Below are 18542 nucleotides of genomic sequence, written 5' to 3' on the forward strand. Positions count from 1 at the left end.
ATTTTACACAAGATATTGACAGAACTTCAGGAAGCCAGAGATCTGTGTTATATACTTTGTGAGAGCCATGACTATGCTCTTTCTGATGGATTGAATACTGCAAAAAAAAGGAACCAGGGACTAAACATAACAGACTAAGAAGAAAGTTAGTGCCCTGTTGATTGAACAACCCAAATATCTCTTCCAAATCCCATGATGTCATCTGTTGAAGATGCATAGAAACTAACGGAATAAAGCATGAGATGTGAGAACACAGAAGAGTCATCATGATGTCCAGTTCTACTTAAAAATTACATATGGAACAAGCTTTTGTAGTTTCACGCCTTTATTTTTCACTTGTACGTAGTTGATTTAGAAATCTGCATCTTCTTCCTGAACCCAATGGTGTTACAACGAAGTATATCTTTGGAGCCCTCAATTCCTGTCTCATTCATTCACTTATTCATTCATCCAGCCAGCCAGTCATTCATTCATTCATATGCCAAGTGTTGTCCCAGGACTGAGAAAACAAAAATAAATATAACATATTTTCCTCAAGACCTCTAAACTAAGGAGAAAGGGTCATATAGACAGATCTATCAAAAGCATTTAAGCCAAAGTATGTACAAAACGATATGGGAAAACAGACAAAAAAAGCAAGTAATTCTGCTTAGGGGAAAAGGAAGTGTTCATAGAGGTGGTAACCTTTAAACTAAATTTAGCAGGAAGAATAGCAGTATTTCAGGGGATGGGAATCCCAAAGGCATGAAAGCACAAAAACAATACAGCATGTTCAAAGAATAGTGAGGATTTTATCTGAGTCCATCCAATGATGCCTAGGGGGTAATGGTAGCAAATGATCTGTAGAAGGTAAATGGGGAACCCCAGATAAGAAACCACATATTAAGGAGTTTGAAATTTTGCTGTAGGTAATGGGACCCCTGTGAAATTTTTTTTTTATTGATGTGTTTTACAATTGAGAAAATTAGAAAAGATAAGGAGCCTACATAAATATCAAAGAGTTAAAAAACATGCATAATAATTGCTGGTATCCCAACATTTTAAATTTAAACTTAATTCTCCCTTGCCTCTACTCATGTTTTTTTTTTTTTTTTTTTGGTGAATGCTTCTTCAACACCTTATTTTTATTGTGAAATAAAGGAGAAATATAGAAAAGCACACAAAACAGATTCATGGCTTCATAAATAAAGGTGAACAACTATTTAACCACCACCACATCAAGAAGTCAAACTTTGCAAGAACTCCCCGACCCAAACCCCTCCAAATATCCCATACCAATTGCAATTCTCTTTTCCCCCCACCATAAGTAACCATTATTCTGGCTTTTACAGTAATTATTTCCTTGCATTCTTCATTCTTTATCACTGAGATGCATCTTTATGTGTTCATGTGCATCCTTAGGCATTAAAGTGTGGTCTTGCCCCTTTACACATTTTTTTATGTCTTTTGTGTTTTCATCTGTAATTTATTTTTGTTACAGTTTATCTGTTGAAAAATCCAAGAGTTTTCCCAATCTGAATTTTGCAAATTGCATGTTCAATTGCACATTTCAACTTGTTCTTGTCTTCTGTTTTTCTGAAAACAAGGAGCGAATTAAGATTTGGATTTAATCCGTTTGGCATGACTATAGGTAGTGTTGTGTGCTTCCATCAAGAGGTATATAATGTCTGGCTGTCTTTCTTTTTAATGATATTAGTAGCTATTCATGCGAAATACCTATATGTATTCATTCATTAGAGGCTGCAACACAGTGATATGTTAATTCTTTTTTCATCTATGAATTGGAATATGTTTATACAGAGATATTTTCCCTCATTTACTATTTGGCTACCTAGTGTTACAGTTCATATAGGAAAGCAGAATACTTCATCCTTTCACTTTATTTATTAGTTTTCAAGATAATGAATTGGTTCCCTATTGATATGGTTTGGCTGTGTCCCCACCCAAATCTCATCTTGAATTGTAGCTCCCACAATTCCACATGTTGTGGGAGGGATCAGGTGGGAGGTAACTGAATCATGAGGGCAGGTCTTTCCTGTGCTATTCCCGTAACAGTGAATAAGTCTTATGAGATCTGACGGTTTTATAAAGGGGAGTTTCCCTGCACAAGCTCTCTTCTCTTGTCTGCCATGTGAGATGTGCCTTTCACCTTCCACCAGGATGGTGAGGCCTCCCCACCCAGGTGGAATTGTGAACCCATTAAACCTCTTTTGTAAATTGTCATCTTGGGTGTGTCTTTATCAGCAGTGTTGAAAACAGACAAATATACTTATCATGCTCTAAAGGCAATCAGCTCTTTTTAAAAAAGTATCATTATGAACCATGGATTTAAATATATTTGACAAGTTTCAATCCATTGCAATTATTCTTGTGAACGCCATTCAAATTATTCTGTCCTTAGCTAGTGGATGCCTTGTCAATTTGGTTTCTGAGACCCTGGTAGTGTTTGATAGCTACTTTGCCATGGTATGTCAAGCTGAGCAATTGGTACTTCTGAGCAACTGTTTATTTATATCTCAAGTAATTATGAACTAATCTGATTCATACCTGGTGTCTGATTCCAACATGAGGAATCCAAAGGGTAGCAGTGGTCTTGTAAGATGATTACTGTATTTCCACACAAAACTGGGTCAAGGAAGTACAAGTGGTTCTTGTGGACCAGATGGGCACCTTCCAGGTGAAGAAATCAGCCACAAAATTTTTCCAAAGGGGCTGGGGCAATGGGACCCCAACAGAAAGAACCCGGGTGAGGCAAACATATCAGTCACCCATGGCTAAATGTTGGTTTAAGTCCTAAGTGGCCAGCGGGAGAAAGGCCAATCCAAGAATTGTGTCACTGGAGATTCCAGGCAGAGGAACATAAAGAGGTACTTTCAGTGTCAATCAAAGCCCCAAGAATGCCAGTTCCAGATTGTCAGAGTAGTGACCATGTAAACCTGGGTCTTTTCCCCCAGTCCTTTCTACCTAGTAAGACCCTGGAGGATGAGACACTGTAGGTAGCAGACTGGGTGAGGAGCAATAGAGCAAGATATGAAAACAAAAGAGAAGCCAACCCCCATAGGCCTTTCTGCCCATAGCAGGTCTCAGCAGTGGGAAGCAGCTTTAAATTAGGTAAGATTATGAAGCTATGTGATTATAAATGGTCTGAAAGTTCTGAATATTTAAATGAAACTGTTCTTGTGCCAAAAGGTAACCAGAGGATGTTTTATTTTAAAATGATTGGAAATACTATGGCACCCACCTGATAAATCATTCAAAGTAGAGAAGAAATATTCCTTGCACATATTTGAAGGAACAACAGAAAGAAAAAACAAAGCTCTTTTTTTTTGTTCACCCTATCAAGTTGTTTCCATTCAATAAAATTATTACATCTGGTAAGTAAGTGGATTTATGCTTATATAAACTGAAAAAGGCTAGGAAGTACATGGTAAGATCACATGCAAATTTAAACCAAAGCCTTTGCTTACAATTTCCTTGTATTTGATGTCAATAAAACTTTCAAACACCCGAGCACCTCTTCCATGGAGACTTCCCCAGCCACCCTGATCATGACTGTGAGGACTGGATATAAAGCTCTAGGCACATGTTCAGCCCTTAACAAATGCTGAGTGTTAATTATGCTCTTCTCTGCTCTCACAGCACACTTCATCAGAAGGTGTTTCCCATTACACGAATGTGTCTCTTTTCTTCAATTACTCTCAAAGTTCCTAGAAAGGAAGGACATATCTTATACTTACTTTATGTTCATCAGAATTCTGGTCAGAACTTTGTGCTTAGGACTTTTCAAAAGTAACTGACAACTGATCAATAAGTAGAGATAAGTGGAGTGATGGTATCACAATAGGAATGCTCTGGGGCAAGCAAGGAAAGCCTACTAGCAACCCTGAAATCACTCTTTTTGTTAGCTGGGTGTACTTTTCACTTTTTCTATAGTCTCAGATTTCTCACCAATAGAATGTCTATTTTATGTCCTAGAGTCTCCTACCATAAAATACTAGGCCTTTACAAATTATATGATTTTGAGTTATCAGACCTTTAGAGTATCTTCTTTGGAATGGTATTCAAGCTCAGGGAGAGCCACATGAACTAACTGGATGATGCACTGCTCTGTGTAAAGTTTCCTCTAAGCAGTTTAAGAACGTTATGCACCAGACAGGGAAAATAGCTGAAGAAGGAGGACAGAAAGAAGTGTGTATTTTCTGTCTGGTTTTAAATGTAATTCAACAGGTAGACATTGCATGTCAACATTTTTAAAAAGGTCTCTTGTTTGTCCTTGTTTTAAAGATATTTGAAACCACATGCTGTTCTTTCATACATGTATTTTGTGATCATGTACAATGTTAAGCAGGAGAAAAGGAACCTTTTCTAATGTATTTTTTTATATATAGAATACACTGTTGAAACACTATTAAAATGATTATAGAACATTTCAGTGAACTTTGGATATATTTAAATTCTTCTAAGTGTCTAGTATAAGCACTATCAGATTAAGGACTGTGCCTGTTTTAACATTATTTTATAAAAACTTATTTTCCTTGTATTATTCAAGTCATGGTTATCTACCATCCAAACTATTCATGACAAATGAAACACTAACCCCAAAGAGGGAAAGCAGAACAAATTAAAATGTACCATTTTCTTGATGAAAGAAGACGTTATGTCCAAATTCTGGACATAATAAAAGGAGAACCGGGCCGTTTGTGGCTCATGTCTGTAATCCTAACACTTTAGGAGGCTGAGGCGGGCGGATCACCTGAGGTCAGGAGTTCGAGAACAGCCTGGCCAACATGGTGAAACTCATCTCTATTAAAAATACAAAAATTAGCCTGGTGTGGTTGTGCATGCCTGTAATCTCAGCTACTCAGGAGGCTGAGGCTGGAAAATCGCTTGAACCCAGGAGACAGAGGCTGCAGTGAGCCAAGATCACGCCATTGTGCTCCAGTCTGGATGACAAGAGCGAAACTCTGTCTCAAAAAGAAAAAAAAGGAGAACCAAATGGGTTTTCTTCATTACATAAATCTGAATACGACTGGCCAAAAATAAAAGCAAAAGTGAAAAAAGCACTGACTGGAAATTTTAGCCCCAAGTCTTCCTTTAAACTTAATATTGATGATTTCAAAGTTTAGAAGAGTTACACACAAATATTCTTGAACTATAACAATTTCAAATTGATACAATTAAGTAAAATATATTTTGTATTTTAAGTTTTACCACAGAGAATCAAAGGCAACCAATTAAAGATAAAATTGTATTTTAGTAACTTACAAATACTACTTCCAGGAGCAGATGAGAAAGAAAAACATCAATTAATTGTTTTGATTTTCAAAATAACTTAATTATATTAATTAGAGATATAACAAAGGCCTGCTCCAAAGGAGGAGAAAGTTCTTAGAACATATTGGTTGTTTTGCACCAAGGTCAACTTTATTTTGAACATAAAAAACTTACATTCTTTCTCTTACCACAAAAGCTGAAGTAAATATGTTCTAGCCCTCAAATGTGACTATTGGTGTTTTGGGGATAAAGGGAACTTTGCCCCCTTATTTATGGCTTCTTGTTTCTTTACAATAATCCCATTCAGGGAAATAAAAGGCACATTTGTTTTACTGATTCCATCTAAGCATATTATAAAAGGCGAGATGACAGTCCGAAAATCTATACTTAAATTATTGAAATGGAAGAGGACTGAGTGATCCCTTGTAGAACACACAGAGGTCAGGCTTACACCCCAGTTGGTCCTCATCATGATCTGGAATAAGAGCATCGGTGATTTGGGGGACATGAATAGAGCTGGGTTATGGGAAAGCTACTCTAGATGTGACATTCCATTTTCCGTGTCTGCATGTAAATAAATTAAATATATAGGATTGTCAATCCTCAGTGATACAGTTAAGAGTACTGAAGACTCAAAGGTGGAAAATAAAATGGTAAAATGGTGAAGCAAAACAGAAATGGCAAATAGGACAACTAAATTGTATTGACCATTATTTAACATGCCATTACATCATACGTATTTTTAAAGCCAGGAATTTATGAAATTTAGTGTAACATCATTTGGACTGTTTTATCATCAATAACTGTAAGAAACTTTTTAACTGTTCCAAGCTGCATTTGTTTATTCTATAAGTTAGGAAAATGAAAACTAATAAAAAATAAGAAAACGAAGCTCAGGAAATAAGAGTATTTGATTCTGAAATATATTTTCCCATCATGGGAGAGTCTCCTGAATCTGAGAATGTTGTAATATTACTCAGTCCATATTTACTGCATAATGATTATGCTGTCTTGGTAGGATAAAAATTAGATAAACATTAGGGATGTATATGAGAGGTGACAATAAAAACTGAAGTCAACGTCTTATATTCAAGGGATTTATAACTCTCTCTGGGCTAGCACAATCTGAAAAGCAGAATTAAAAGGGAAAAACTGGTAGATACCTCTTTTAATGAACACTCAACTGTAAAACCACCTGGTTTTCCTCTTTAAAGAAAGAAGAAATTGCTTCTGCCAGCTTACTGAACAGAACTTCCCTGTGATGTCTGATAACAGCCTATACTCCAATCTCTGTAAAAGTCACACTAATTATTAATACACTGGAGCAGAGTTCAGGTTCCATTTTGTCATACAGTCTTAGTGAAACTGCCTCATTATATTGTTCTATTGGTTTGTTAGTAACAAAATTCCCTTGCTATTCATATTAGAGCTGCTTTAAATTTTATTCCACATTAAACTTTTTAATCAGATTTTCTTTTAGGTTATTTTATCATAGTAAAAATTTTATTTTAGGTTACAAAAACAATTTCAGGATTCATTAAATAGCAGCAAGAGAGCAAATACCACGACTTGAGCACTATAGATGAGTAAACTTTCAGAACAGTTCTGACCATGGCTTTCAATAAAACGAACAAGTTGTTTACATAGCTGTAAGAAAGGTTATTGTTTCATTGGTTTTGCGTCCTAGTGCAGCATTCAGCATTTAGTGGGAGTCCAATCAGTGTTTACTGAATAAAACAAACTAAGTGATGAGCAGAAATCTGGAAATGTTGTGGCTTCCGAAATACTGCTGCTACGCAGACAAGTTATGACTAACATTCCCCCTTGAAGTTAAAACTTTTTGTATAAATAATTTTAAAAACAATAAAGAACCCATTATGTATCAGACATTTTACAAACAATCTTATTAAAACCCAGTCTTGGCAAGTAGGTATCTTATTTGACACTTTAGGGAAACTGAGGCTCAGAAAAGTTAAATAACGCTCAATTACACCCATGCAGAAAGTGAGGGGTCTTGGATTAAGTCCTGACCATTCGATCTTTCTACAGTACACTCACAGACCTGTGGGCAATGTTTTATATAATTATTCCTTGAAATTACGGTAAAAAATCAAATCCACTCTCAGGCTTGGCCGGGAAGTATGTATTTCTTTACTTGCATAAAAAAAAAAATTAAAAAACCAACAAGGAAAAGAAAAGAAAAGATGTATTTCTTCTTGCCTGACTAGAACATATGCTTGTATTTTAAGAGCACCAAAGGTGACAGACTGAATTTACAGCTACAGCATAGTCATGTTTAGCTCGCCTGGAAACAGAACTACCCTGATCTCTCAGCAAAAGGAACAGAGGGTGCTTCCCCATACAGAAGACAGAGTCAGGCCAACTCTAAAGAGAACTAGGGCATTGCCTAGGAACCCATCTGTGGCAAGGGGGTACCACTGCCAGGAGGCCCCACAAACACCTCTGGAATTAAGATGGAAAGTCACTTCCATGTCTTCTGTGTTGTTTCTGATGTTTAGAAACAAAAAGTATTGACACTAGTTCAGAAAAATGAGCCTATCTTTATTAGCATAAAGACTCTCAGATTACGAGGATTTTAAAAAAAAATGACCCCGCCTCTGAACCGTGAAGAACTAGGGAAATCTGAGTAAAATACAAAAAGGATCTTGAGAGGGCAAGATCCCGAAGAAGGGTGCAGAAAATTCTGCCCATATTTGACTCTCTTTTTCCCCTTACCTTATTCATCAATTTGGAAGTTGTTTCAGAGGCTGAGAAGTTACACAGATAATGGCAACTAAGAAGCAGAGAAGCTGAGAGGAGCTTGCTTTCAGGAGTCCACTGATTGAGAAAATAAAAATGCGAGTTCAGGGCCCACGAAAGAGGGAAGGCCTAACACCTCGGCTTTTAGCTGGGACACAGAAAGGGTCACCTCACGAGTAAGAAAGAACCTGAAATAGACCAGACCTAACAAAGTCTGAAAACCAGTTTGAAATAATCTCACTTCCATATTAGATTAAGGTGCTCTGCCCTTAGCCTAGCTTCCTAACAGAAGCAAAAGTAAATCCTACAAATACTTCCATAAAGTAAAAAACACCACTCAGAGGCCAGTATTTTTTTTTCATAAACAAAGACAACATTTCATAAAGAATTTCTGGGCATACCAGGAAACAGAAGAAAAAGATAATGGAAACAAGATCCACAGATGATCCAAATATTGGAGTTAACGGGCACAAACTATTTTATTTATTTATTTTTTTGAGACGGAGTCTTGGCTCTGTGGCCCAGGCTGGAGTGCAGTGTTATAATCTCGGCTCACTGCAAGCTCCGCCTCCTGGGTTCACACCATTCTCCTGCCTCAGCCTCCTGAGTAGCTAGGACTGCAGGTGCCTCCCACCATGCCGGACTAATTTTTTGTATATTTAGTAGAGACGGGGTTTCACCGTGTTTGCCAGGATGGTCTCAATCTCCTGACCTTGTGATCCGCCCGCCTCGGCCTCCCAAAGTGCTGGGATTATAGGCGTGAGCCACTGCGCCCGGCCTTGCATTTATTAATACTAGAGACGTAGAATCTATGCATAAGAAAATTCTAGAACTAAAATAAAATGATTCAACAACTGAAAACTTAAACTAAAAAAATACACTTAGAATAAAAACCAGGAAATGTGTAGGAAGAAACTTAACAATGTATGTGCAATACCTGTATGCTGAAAATTACAAACAGAAATTAAAGATCAAAATAAAAGGAGATATATGCCATGTCCATAGATTGGAAAACTCAGTATTTTTAAGATGTCAGTTCTCTCCAAGCTGATGAATAAATTTAACAGAGTCCCATTCAAAATCCCAGCAGATGTTTTTAGAAATTCAAATGACAATTTAAAAATTTATATTAAAATGCAAAGGACTTAGAATGGCCAAAGTAATTTTGAGGAAAAAAATACTTCCACTATCTGATTTCAAGACGTATGAAGCTACAGTAATCAATACAGTGTGGGACTGGGTTAAGAACAGACATATTTATCAATGAAATTGAATAGAATAGAAATTCAGAAGATCGGCAGATTTTTAATAAAGATGCCAAGGTAATTCAATGAAGGATAATCTTTTTAACGAATGCTACCAGAATAACAGGATTTCTATTTTGAAAAATATGACTATCAACCATTATTGTGCCATACTAAAAATTAAGTTGATCATAAACATAAATAAGATATATTGTGAATCTCAGAAATGAGAGGATTTTATGAACAGCTTTATGCTAATGAATATTTGGATACGTACAAATCCCTACAAAAATACAACTTACAAACAAAAGCTGCTCTTTAAAAGATACTTTTAAGAAAATGAAAAAGCAGGCCACAGACTGGGAGAAAAATATTCACAACATATACTTCTGACAACAAAGTCATACGCATAGTATGTAAATAACTCCTACAACTCAATTACAAACAACTTGGTTTTAAAATGGGCAAAAGTTTTGAACATATACCCACTTAATGGCTAAAACTAAAGACTAAAAATAGCAAGTGTTGGCATTTGATAAAAAGACCTGTCACCCTTTTAAACTATAGTAGTTCCCCCTTAGCTTCAGGGGAAATGTTCCAAGAACCTAGTGGATGCCTGAACCTCAGAGAGTACCCTACCCTAAATATATTATGCACGAATTTCTTTTTCTTTCTTCATAATTTCACAGATAGAAGACTGATTCTTACCAACCACTTGGTTCCTAGTGACCTTAGGTGATTCCTTAAGTCGAGAACTTTCACCTTCCACTTAAAGGAAGCACATTAAGTCTTCTTTTGGCATATCCAAATTGCCAGTATCACTACTATTGGGCCTTGGAGACACTATTAAGGAAAATATAGGTTATTTGAATCCAAGCTCAGTGATATGGTGATAGTTGATAACTGTGATAGTGGATGCTGAACAAAGGGAGGATACACGTTCCGGGAGGCACAGAGAGAGGCAGCATAAGATTTCATCACACTACTTAGAACTTCTAGCAATTTAAAATTTATATTTCTGAAATTTTCCATTAAATATTTTTGGACCTCGGTTGACAGTTGGTAACTGAAACTATGGAAAGCAATACCATGTATAAAGGGGACTCCTATACAAGGATGTTTGATGAGTGCAGACACAAATAGATTCGATGGTGGGAATACACAAAAATTCTTGGCTTATGCTCACAATTCTTTTTTCAATAAAGTGTGAGGCAAAGTCATTAGTTGAGGAAGCTGATAATTTGAGGAGGGAAAAGAATGAGATATTTGGATTACATAAGGAAAGGGCAAAGTCAGTAGAGCAAAGGAGTAGGAGAGCTGATCAATATGCAGAGCCAATTTAGGTGTGAGATCACACTAGTCCACCCAACAGTTAACAGGCTGGGCCCAAGCTCAGAAAAGATAAACGCATGCAGGAGTTCATCCATGGTTTGAGTTTTGCCGGGCAAGTGCTAAAAGTGAGGGATAAGAGTTGAGGATATTTGCAAAGGAGTCAATGCCACTATTTCTGAATATATGTGTACCCTTTGAACTGTGAAGGGCTATGTTACTGTAACTTAATAGTATAATGGTAGCAAAATGAAGCAATCCCTCAATTTAAGGTTGGTTATATACGATGTAGACAAAGATGAGAAAGTCGAAAAAAAAAAAGCAAGCAACTAAATGGGATATAGCCAAAGCTGAAGTATGCAATGATGAAATAAACTGATTCCACATTCCACACACTTGATTTTAGGGTCTAAAAGCCATTGTGCAATCTTCCAGATCACTCTTTGAAGACCTATTACAGCTTCAGCTCTGACCTCTTTCACGTGTTTTCTAGTATCTTCCAACATTTTCCCCTTTTCCCCTTTGGATATCTTGCCTCCTTCTTGCCCTATTTCTGACCAATCTTGAATGATATTGCAATATCCCCTTAACTTTTACATAAACAGGTGCCATAGTACTCCTCGCGCCACAGCAGCGTTTTTCCAGTACCAACTACCCAGACTATCAAACGGTTTTAGCAAAAAACAATGAAATACACTTATTTGGCAATTTCGGACAATCTTTCTTATATCCTCCGGCCCACTGCTGTTTCTTTCAAAATATCTACTTAAAAGCCTGTATTCCTTTCCCTCTGGCTTTTACAAGGATTGTTTTTATATAGGCCCTGGACTGCAAAGAGCTTTGAAATCCAGATAAAAGTGTTTACCAAGGCTGAAGAAATTTTCCAGGAGAACTGAGCACTTTGCACAGCTGACATTTTTGGAATTAGTTTAAAATTAAACGGAGCGGATGCAGATTCATACAGATTTTATTTCTGCAACACATTTGGTTGTTTCCTTGCAGCATCTAAAAACAAAGCCAATGCACTTTCAGAAACTACTATGGTCCTCCAAAATTCAAAAGTGAAAAAATGACAAAATTTTTCTTTGTAACACATCTGCACAAGAGGCTTTCCTTTAAAATTTGATAAAAGACCAAGGCCACACCACAAAACACAGAATATAAAATTGTGTATCGACAAAAATTAAAAACTAAGACAACTCCTTAAGAGAATCGCTTGCTAAAAAGTTTAAAAAACACGAAAACATGCTTTCTTAAATAATTTGAAAATGTTTTTGGTTCCACACGAGTAGTCTATTTGTTTGCGTGCCTTTTTTATTCCTTGTGACACCCCTACCTTCTCAGAATAAACACTGAAAGATGAACAGACCGGGGGATCAAGCCGGTTCACTAAGATTTAGAGGGGAAGGCGGTCCATCTTAGCACTGAGACCGCACCCAGACTGCATTTGGATCGCTAAGGACTAAGAAAACAGTACAGATCCAGTTTTACCTCTTATACCATTAATTTTCCATAAAGCCTTCCAGAAACCTGACTCACAGCCAGAAACCCAAACCCCGTGGGCGGGATTTAAAACAAAACCCATTACGCCACGATTTCCGCCTTGCCTGCCTAGCAAACGTGCAAACATGGAAAAAGACGCACACGCAGACGGCGCCTACGTCCCCAAAGTGCGCAAGCGCACGGCGAGATCCCGCCCCTCGCCCTCCCACCAAGACGAGGCGCGCGCACCAGCAACCAGGGCCCGCTGGCGCCGCCCCGGGTTTCCGCTCCGGGGCCCGTCGGTCGCCGTTCGGTTCCGGTTCTGGCCCCGCCCTCAGGCGGGAACTCTCCATAAGTCTTAATATCCGGGACCAGAGGCTGGTTGCAGCGCACATTTCCGGCAACGAGCGCAAAGGAAGGGATCCGGTGACGCCTCTTCCCGTCTCCCCAGCGGCCCAGGCTCTGGCTCTCGGTGCGGCAGCGCCATCTGGTGCCGAGTCTCCCGCCACCCGCGGAGGTGGCACGCGCCCTTCTCTCGGAACCTTCCAGAGAAACCGTGGCCCCTGCTTTCCTTTCTCCCGCCCTGGACGGGGAGGGACCCGAGTCTCCGCCCCGCCGAGTTCCGGCGCGGGAGGGACTTTGTGGCGACTCTGAAGCGGAAGCTGCTTGTAGGAGGAGCTTTACAAACCCAAAATGGAGCGGAAACTGTGTTCTTTCTCTAGTTTTAAGTCCAGAAGAGACGGTGTCCTTTTATTTTTTGCTTCCTTATGCGTTGTTGCTGGGTCATTCTCAGTCTTCCCCGTATCAGTTCTTTAATCTTTGAGGACTGGGACCCTGTATTAATTGCCTGGTAGGAAGATGACACGAGCTTTGTGGCTTACATTGGCCTCTGCTGTAAAAGCTTTTGTTTCCTTTCGCCTATTAAAGCTCTGTTGTAAAAGCCTGCTGTGTATGTGTTAGGAACCCATCGAGAAGCAGAATGTAGTAATTTGCTTTAAAATAGGCCATGGAAGTTTCAGAAAGGTAGCCTCAGAAATGCTCAATGTAGATTCTTTTGCATGTGACGTTTCTTTTAGATAATCAGAGAAAGGAAAAGTAATTTCCCCAAAGTTAGTAAAATCAACACATTTTCCTTTAATGTTCTTTTTTTCCTGTAATCTTGGAGTACTAACAGTGTTGTTTTAAATGTTTTATTGGAATGGTGCTGTGGATATCAATATATAATGAAACAAATTTCCTTTAGAGTTTAGATAGCACATGTTAACTTGACTCTTTGATTATATTTCTCCTATAGTAGTGGTTCTCAAACTGGAGCATGCATCCAGATTCTCTAGAAGGCTTGTTAAAACAGATTGCTGGGCCTCAACCCCAGAGGTTATAACTGGGAGGGAAGGTCTGAGGATACAGCTGGATTAGTGTAGCTCTAGTAAAATCTCAGGTGATTCTGATGCTGTTGGTACTAGGACCACACCTGGAATAATTTAGAGTTCAGGATTGCTTTGTCAATAATGCTTTTTGCTATTGTAGGAGAGACGGTACTAAATTATACTGGTGATACTAAGCCTGCACAAGTTAGTAGTCCTTTTGACTCCGTGGATGGGAAGTAGTAAACTAAACCCTAGAACCAGTAGAGAGCTACATAAATGTTCACAGATTAAAGCAACCAGTTCATAGAAATGTATTCTGTATATGATCATGTGATAGAGGGTGCTGTAATACAAAGTATACTAAATATTTCAGTTATTATACAGTAATTGTTCTTTAGCTGTTAAATTAGAAATGACTAAAATTAAGGACAAAATAGTTTAAACAATCGTACTAATTTTACCCTTTGGAAGATGCCAGGTTTTTTTCAGTCTTTTGCATTTCCTCAAGTTCCCTTGTTTTACGGAATTCTCTACCCCCAGCCCACTCCCATCCCTACCGTGCCATTTATAAATGTACACAGTGCTTACATTATAAAAAATGATCATCGCAGAACTTGTCTCATCTTTTCAGCAGGACTTTTCTCAAATCTGTCAAATTCTGACTGTGCCACTGCCTTTATTGACACAGTAATTAAATGACGCAGTGATTAAAGTGTGCTGCACACTGTAACTTTTGTGCTTGCTACAAATAGAAATACAGATACTGTTAGATAAGTTTATGTTTATGATAATCAGTTCCTAAAATGTAGAAAGCAGTCGGTTTTCTGGTCTCAATTTTATTTAAATCACTGCTATTTTGTTTACTGGATGTAAGCTTCCCCCTCTCTGCTCCTCTAGCCTGAATGGGCCTTCGTGAAAAGAAGAAAAAAAAGATTTGAGAACAACTGTCTTAAAACCATGGTATTTCCCTAATAGGCTAGTACCATGTATTTGGATAATTACTGATGAATCATTTAAATCAGGGAAAGGTGCATGGTTTTGTTTTTTTGTTGTTGTTTTCTCTCTTTTTTTTTTTTTTGAGATGGAGGCTTGCTCTGTCGCCCAGGCTGGAGTACAGTGCCCAGATTTCAGCTCACTGCAACCTCTGCCTCCGGGGTTCAAGCGATTCTCCTGCCTCAACCTCCTGAGTAGCTGGGACTACAGGCGTGTGCCACCACACCTGGCTAATTTTTTTGTTTTATTTATATATTTATTTATTTATTTGAGACGGGGTTTTGCTCTTGTTGCCCAGGCTGGGGTGCAATGGTGCGATCTCAGCTCACCACAACCTCTGCTCCCAGGTTCAAGTGAGTCTTCTGCCTCAGCCTTCCTGAGTAGCTGGGATTACAGGCATGTGCCACCATGCCTGGCTAAAATTTTGTATTTTCGTTAGTAGAGATCAGTTTTCTCCATGTTGGTCAGGCTGGTCTCGAATTCCCGACCTCAGGTGATCCACCCACCTCGGCCTCTCAAAGTGCTGGGATTACAGGTGTGAGCCACCGCGCCTGGCCTAATTTTTTGTATTTTTAGTAGAGACGGGGTTTCACCGTGTTAGCCAGGATGATCTCGATCTCCTGACCTCGTGATCCGCCTGCCTCGGCCTCCCAAAGTGCTGGGATTACAGGCATGAGCCACTGTGCCTGGCCCGAAGGGTGAATGTTCTTTGCCTTATTTTAAACTTTATTGTAATAAATTCACTAATGAAGCAGGCAGAGAAGATGTAAAGCACACTTCATTAGTAATGCTATATTTCATATACCTGCTGTATTTTGGGAGCATTATTGCTATCATTTGGTTTGTTGGATCCCTCCAAATCTCACGTTGAAATTTGATCCCCAGTGTTGGAGGTGGGGCTTAATGGGAGATGTTTTCAGGCATGGGGGTGGATCCCTGACACAGGGCTTGATGCCCTCCTAGTGATAATGAGTGAGTTTTCTATTAGTTGCTGTCAGAGCTGGTTGTTAAGAGCCTGGCACCTCCCTCCTATCGATTTTCTTGCTGCTTTGTCTTGCTTCCTCGCTTACCATGTGATCTCTGCACATGCTGGTTCTCCTTCACCTTCACTCACAAGTGGAAACAGCCTGAGGCCCTCACCAGAAATAGCTGCTGGTACCATGCTTCTTGTACAGCCTGCAAACTGTGAACCAAGTAAACCTCTTTTCTTCATAAATTATCCAGCCTCAGGTATTCCTTTATAGAAAAATAAATGGACTAAGACAGTTGTTAAATAACCTTATTTTGTAGACTAAAAGTAATTAGTATTTTATGACATTTATTTATTATGGCTGTTAACATTACAATTTATCCTGGCTAATTTCATCAGTAAACACTCTTATGAAATGATACTGTAGTTTACTTTCAACCAAGAATTGGTTGACTTTGATACAGTAATTAGATTAGGATTCCCATGCCAGATTTTGTTTCAAAAATAATTTCTATTATGTGGAAGCCTCCTTTTCTGATTTTTTTCTCTTATTTTCTAAGAACATAATATGTAAATGGATGTATAATGAATATTTGTGGCAAAAAGCATTTGTCTAAGAAGAATTAAGTTGATTCAGCTGTTAAAGGGGTCTTAGTTGTTAGAGCTTTTTGGCGGTTTATTTGCTATAATCAATAGACTTATTAATACTTTTAATTTTAGCCTAATAGTACTACTAGTCACATTTTGACTAACTATTGGGCCAGTTTTTCTTTGTCATTCATTGGTATTTGAGTCTCTGTAGCCTTTATACTGCCCTATTTTTGGTTTGCCACATTTTAAATCTCAAACTACCTATAATTTATACTGTTAGTCTTTGGAAATAAGTTTGAATTGACTATTCTGCTAAACTCATTTTAATGACCATGCTCCCTTGTGATGAGCTAAATTTATTTATTATTGTGTTTTCAGATTAATTTTTTTTTTTTTTTTGAGACAGTTTCACTCTGTCGCCCAGGCTGCAGTGCAGTGGCGCAGTCTCCACTTACTGCAACCTCCACCTCCCGGGCTCAAGTGATTCTCCTGCCTCAGCCTCCTGAGTAGCTGGGATTACAGGCAAGATTAATGTTTTTTATTTGTAATCAATTTAAGCCTAATACATGTTCTAATAATTTTTATATTTCATATATGGATAAATTATAATAATGCTTTTAAAGTGAAAGTATTGATGAGAGAGACTTTTTTTTGGAATAGCTCATTTTAAGCCCCTGATACTTGATATGGATAAAATATTTTCAATGTTTAATAAAATGTTGAAATATATTTAACTTTACTAATTTGAGCCCTGCCAATTATAATACTTTAGAAAAAGTGAAAATATAATAGTACATTTATAAAGCTTTTAAGTATTCACAAAATAGTCATTTCCCGGTAGATGTTTTTCAGCTCTTATGATACAGTGTTTTCTTTTTCTTTTGGCCATGTATTGATCAGAATTAGTCATTAACTTTACTAACAACTGGATTTAGTTTGTCAGCCTTGATGGTTTGGTTACACAGATGTAGCTATTGTGTCAACCCCACTGTTTTAAATATGTTCCTATGCCAGGTGAAATTTGATCCCTTTAAGCAAATTTCTGTTAAACACTTTGTGTCAGTTTCAGTAATGTTTCCCCAATGAACATTCCTACTGTACAAAATTTTACATATGTGTATTTACATATTTGTACTTTTTTCACAAATGTGGGAATTTAGGATACTATGTTTGTAAAAATTGGGCAATTTTTCTTGAAGATAATTTTTTAAATTACAGCAAAACATAGGGCCCTGAGAAGAAGAGGTAAAATATATGGAAGAGCAAGTGTGTATAGATAATTTTGCAATGTAACCTTGAGAGAAATATAGAAAACTGAGACAACATAAGCCAAAGGAAAGGAATTGGGATGTGAAACCTTTAGGGTAGAGCAGTGCTCTGCTGTGGTCATTTATGCCTTGGCATTAAGTTCTTTTGAATATAAAACAATGCATTTAGAAGGATTTTAAGACTATATCACAGTGCACTGGCATTTTCTTCTTCAATTTTCCAGGGCTAAATAAGGTAATTGAATAATAAAACTAAAAAGCATTGTTCATTTCATGAAGATCCAAGAAAAAATATTTCATAACAATTTTTATTTACAAGAAGGAAAAACATATTCATAAGAATCTTAGATGATTAGTAGGTTAATGAAATAAAAAGTTTGTTAGGAAGAAGGAATACTAGTTATTGAACAATGCCAATTTTTTCTATTTAAAAATATTTAAAATGCCATTAGTTGATTTATTTAATGAGCCATCAGCCTTTTAGATTCACTATAACTCTGATCTCCTAAACCTGCTTTTCCTATCAGGTCTTAAATATTCATCCCTGCTTTCTTTTACAATATAGTTTTTGGGAATATAACTATCATGTTGATAAGTAATGCTAGGTGAAGGAAAAAGTTAAAACAACTCCAATACTAGGCAGTGATATACCATGGAAAAATAAATGAGCCAAAGGTAGGGGAAGTGATTTTTTTTGGAGGAAGAAAACAGAAATGAGAACAAGAGGACGTGGCTGACTGCTGAAAAACTGACCAAGTTCCTCTTCAGTCTTCTAACAGAATTTGGAAGATGTTCTTAGCATGCAACTGTTGGTTGAAAAAACCCAAATGTACAAGGGCCATCAGTTCTTAAAAGTGGAATAGTGCGTAGAAAGCTTATTGACACAACATAGCAGTTTGATGAAATGGACTGAAGCCATTTCTGTGGAGTGGACTCGTGGAAAATGTGATGCCTGATTCATAAAATTGTACACAGTTGAATGTTGCTATATAGGTAAGGTTTTGCAAACTCAGGACTCTCAGGAGACATCAAAGGTATATAGTTGGCACACTTAATTTTAGATATGTGTGATACGTTTGTGATTTTTTTTAAAAAAATATTTCCAGGAATGCTTAAGAAGATTATACCACCTCATGCTATAAAATAAAACTAACTTGGAGAATTCAACAATGTTTGCTGTTTTAATATGCATCTTACAAAGATAATTATAAACACTGAGAGTATTTACTGCAGTGCCCTGAATATAGTATGCCTAAAGAATTTT

General features: G+C 37.6%; 1 protein-coding gene across 2 annotated transcripts in view; it reads right to left on the reverse strand.

Moving 5' to 3' along the window:
* The window catches only part of STARD13 (StAR related lipid transfer domain containing 13), a 572996-nt gene that overhangs the window by 426735 nt on the left and 127719 nt on the right, over nucleotides 1–18542 (reverse strand). Inside the window, exon 1 of one of the 2 annotated variants that reach the window (XM_063697258.1) lies at nucleotides 12339–15655. The exons of the other annotated variant lie outside the window; for it this stretch is intronic. The gene's annotated coding sequence lies outside the window, so the exon portion shown is untranslated. Of the gene's footprint in view, nucleotides 1–12338; nucleotides 15656–18542 lie in introns of those variants that run through there. 2 annotated transcript variants of the gene reach the window in all.

Source organism: Gorilla gorilla, chromosome 14, assembly GCF_029281585.2.
Source record: "Gorilla gorilla gorilla isolate KB3781 chromosome 14, NHGRI_mGorGor1-v2.1_pri, whole genome shotgun sequence".
In the NCBI taxonomy this organism is placed as follows: Eukaryota; Metazoa; Chordata; class Mammalia; order Primates; family Hominidae; genus Gorilla; species Gorilla gorilla.